The 4,552-nt window shown below is 35.7% G+C and overlaps 1 long non-coding RNA gene across 1 annotated transcript; it reads right to left on the bottom strand.

The window, feature by feature from the left end:
• Positions 1-10: 10 nt before the first annotated feature.
• On the bottom strand, positions 11-4,314 carry LOC122065323. Its single transcript, XR_006135975.1, has 3 exons — positions 4,294-4,314; positions 3,829-3,939; positions 11-178 (listed from the first exon to the last, which is right to left on the bottom strand). It is a non-coding gene; the product is annotated as an uncharacterized LOC122065323 (long non-coding RNA).
• Positions 4,315-4,552: the final 238 nt, after the last annotated feature.

Consider the following 4,552-nt stretch of genomic DNA (forward strand, 5'->3'; position numbering starts at 1 on the left):
TTTCAGTTGGTTGGCAATTTCAATGAACTGCTCTTTTTTCAGTCCATTATCTCCACTCTTACCACTCTTGTACTGCTTCAATATACACTCCAACATGTAATGAGAAACGGCACTAGGCCATGAAACAATGTCCCGTGACCTACTATTAGAATCTCCTGTTGGTTCCATCACATCAAAACTAAAAAAATACACCATATACAATGTGAGTATATTTCATTAATACCAAGTAATAATAACACTTACTAATTGAGAAATCCATAAACCTAGTATTGCAATTTAGTTAATAGTCCAAATAGAGTACATCTCACAACACAAAATTTTAAACCAAGCAATAATAACAGTTACTAATTGGGAAATCCATAAACCTAGCATTGCAATTCAGTTAATAGTCCACATACATGCATCCCACAATACAAAATTTGCTTCCAAGTAATAATAACAATTACTAATTGGGAAATCCATAAACCTAACATTGCAATTCAATTAATAGTCCACATACATGCATCCCACGACACAAAATTTGCTTCCAAGTATGTTTAAGTTATACAGTCATCCCACAACACAAAATTTTAGAACTAAGTATGTTTAAGTTATACAGTCATCCCAAACCATGCAAAAAAAATTAAGATTGTCCACATTAGAAATACATTCCAAATAGAAGTTAATCAATAGCAAATATTTTAGTTTATAAATAATCAATCTGAGTTGGACAAATCGTCTGCCACCCAATCAGCCTACATCTGGTCAGCAATTTGCTCTCGAAATAGATCCCAATCACCATTCTCCTGCACATGATCCTCGCCATCAGAACTATCATCTTTAACATCATCATTTACTTGGTGAGGGTTAGATTGGATACTAGTACTATCTTCTTCACCCTCTTCATCCTCTTCATCAAGCCATCGTTCTTCTTCTTCAACATTATTCTGTGTAAGAATGTGGTTGTATAACAGCACACCTACCAACACAATTCTTGCTTGTGTTTTGAAAGGATATTCTGGTTGGTTTTTCAAGATCTTGAATCTTGACTTCAGGAGGCCAAATGAACGTTCAATCACATTTCTTAATTGTGAATGTCTCAGGTTAAACAATTCCTTTTTATCACTTGGTGACTGATCAATATTTCTCCACTCTTTCAGATGGTATCGAACGTTTCGATATGGCCGTAAGAACCCCGCTTGGTTAGCATACCCAGCATCAACGAGATAATATTTACGTCGTGGCACCACTAATTTCCCATCACCGTCTCTGTGCAATGCATTGTCTAAGATTCAAGCATCTGATGCTGATCCTTTCCAACCAAAAAGAATGTAAGTATATTTCATGTCAAAGTCACAGGCAGCAAGAATATTTTGGGAAATATCACCCTTCCTATCACGGAACCTCGGATGGTCGCTTAGATGCACCCACGCAGGGATATGGGATCCATCTATGGCTCCGATGCAGTCCTTGAAATAAGGGTAAAATCTTCCTTCATTACTTGTTATTCGATGATGCACTGCGACACTTGGAGGTTTCAATAGTATTGGGTACAATTTAATGATTGCTCCCAATACAAGGTTAAAGTACCTACTTACAGTCTCACCAGAATGTCCAAACTTGTGTGCAATGACGCGGTTTTTAACATTGTGTCCTACTGTCTGTAGAAACATAACTAGTTTTTCATTCACTTGCACAGATCTGCTATCCCTCAATAGACCCTTCTCCCTAATCAAATGACTTAAACTGAAAAAAGCCCTCTTGCTTAACCTTATTTGTTCTCGACAGGTTTTATCAGTGTGACCGATAATTCTCTCTGTTTCAATAATACCGCGTAGGGGTTCACAACGGTATGGCTCTTTGTTCAGATATTTTTTTATATACTGGTCTACTACTATAATAACAACAATCACCGCAAAGATTATGATTTTCCTTCGCCTCCTGTAGCCATCATTAAACTCCATTGTAAAAGTAAATCTACATTCAAATTAAACAAAGAATAAATTGGTGCACTATAGAAGAATCAGTTATAAATTGGTGCTTTACAAGACTTAAGTTATAAACACCAATTCTACATAGTGTAATACATGGTACTATTGGCACACAAAATTCTTTCATTAATATAGACTCAATCAAAATATCAACAAAGAACAAAGAATCATTCCCATTTCAAGAAAAACATAATAGTCAGAATTGACCATTGCTCTTCATTAACAATAAACATTAATTTAAGTCAGACAGAAATTAGTCCACAACAAAACAACTTTTAGAACTGTACATGGGGTTAAAGAGGAGTGATCTAACCTGGTTGGTCAGCATCTTGGGGATAAGTACAAAAAAACACAACATTCACATGGGGTTAAAGAGCCGTGATCTAAAGAGGTGTGTGCCTGTTCAAATTTGCAGCTCCTAGGCCTAGTTTGCTTTAAACTTAGTTAAACAAGGTTGTAATTCAATAAATATCACTTACTCTTGGATTTGGCAGCTAAGATGGATTCTTAGATGTAGATGATTCATCTTGAAACCTTTTTTTTTACACTACTCCCAGGTTGAGTCCCAATTTGGCTGCCCAAGTCTTTGTTTAAAAAAAGATGGTACTAGAAAGATCAAAGGAGAGAAGCCTAGCAGGAATTATGTGGTTCAATTACAAGCCAACCACCTTCAGAGAGTGTCCTAAATTCCCATGAGACTCCAAGTATTGTCATAATGCTTGTTACAAGAGAAAAATTGTTCCTCAGATGAATTGTCAGAATAAAAAATTTTGATTTGTTTTGATTTTGAAAGGTGAAAATTCATTTGATTCAATCTAGTTTCCATTTTATATTGAAAATTGTTTATTTGAACGAATCGATCTGAATAAAGTGTAATCCATATAAATCAAACTGAGCCAAAATTAAACCATATTAAACCCTACAATCGTATATATTTGATGAATTGTGCGATAAATGTTTGACATATGTCAAATTTGACATTCTGAGACTCTATCTTATTGAGGTCTGTAATTTGCTTTCTATTTTTGTTTGTTTCAACTGGTTATTTCCACTTAAATCGAATTTGAACTGAATTATGGAGACCATGCATGGACTGAATAAAACTGAATCAATTCAATATGATTCGGTTTTGATGTTAAGAAAATTATTCAGTTTTAATTCAATTTCAATTTGTATCCTGAACAGAAAAACCAATAACAAATCGATTGAAACCTCTATGTCTATCTCTCTTCTTCCTTGTGAATTGACATCCCTACCTCTCTTTAGGAGAAGAGAGGTAGACCCAAGGGCTGTTGGTGTAGGGCATGCTCCTGGACTTAAAACTCCTCTCCATAATTTATTTTCACATATTATTTATTTCACCTACAGTAAACTATCCCTTTGTCTTTAATGATAATTGCATGATAGATTTAATTTTTCTATTGATTAGATCAAGCATGATAGTAACTTTATCTCAAGAGAGGTGTGCATTGAACCATCCCCTTATTCTTCTCAACCCCCCATGAAACAGGCACAAGATATTCATCCTTCAACCCATACATGTATCCTGTTCAATGCAAGATATGTAGAAACTAGAACTTTTTCTTCATATAACTCAGGGTGGAAGATGTATATGACACGTTATCCACAACACCTCAAATCATAGCCCGCCTATAAGATGGAAACTACATAATTCAGTGCAAAAATACTTACATTTCCATAACAAAATTCAAGAAATGGGTAAAGTGAATTGCAATTGCCTTATACCCTAAAAAGAAGTTGGGATAGCAATTTCTTAAGGCAAGGGGATGCTCAGATTTGTTTCTACACATAAACACACAAAGTTGGAAATCTGAATGTAGGGCCTCCTGATGCTTACCTCAATCAACTCTATTGCTACTTGGGTAAGTTCTGATTGCCACCTGCCCTGCTCTGAACCAGACGTCTGGTTGCCTGAATCTCGAATAAGCTCTGAGATTTTTTTCCCCACCTACAACACCATTTCAAATTTAAAGATACAAATCAAAGACCCATTTGAAATATTTGTAGATATATACCAAACACATTCATCTGTAAAGACACAATACAACAGGGCACCCCAATAAAAGACAGAAAGGAGAGCACAACAAAGAAATAGCAAGAAACCATCTATAAAGATGCAATGCAACAGATACCCCCAAAGGCCCAATGAAGGACGCCGAGTAAGGAGAGCACAAAAGAGAAACATCACGAAACCCAACCAATAAACAGCAGCCTCCCCTAACCCCACACACCAAGAAAAAAATCAGAAATAGTATTGTTCAAACAGTGATGGGATCATCAAACCCCTAGACTGAAACCACACCTTGATCAAACAGTGATGGGACCATCAACCTAGACACATGACTTTGTATTGTTGCTTTCTCTCCCTCCTTTTCTAGGGAGTCCCTGTATTACCAATTCTTCATTTGGTTATCAATTTTTAATCACCTAAAAAAATAAATAAAAATCTCCCTATCTCAGTCAGTGCACAAAACAGAAAATTTAAATATGAAATTAACAACCCTAAACACAAACGAAGAAGAAAGAAGAAGAAGATCAGCAGTAAACGTGAGAAACCCTAA

The sequence above is a fragment of the Macadamia integrifolia genome, unplaced genomic scaffold, assembly GCF_013358625.1.
Source record: "Macadamia integrifolia cultivar HAES 741 unplaced genomic scaffold, SCU_Mint_v3 scaffold1973, whole genome shotgun sequence".
NCBI lineage: Eukaryota > Viridiplantae > Streptophyta > Magnoliopsida > Proteales > Proteaceae > Macadamia > Macadamia integrifolia.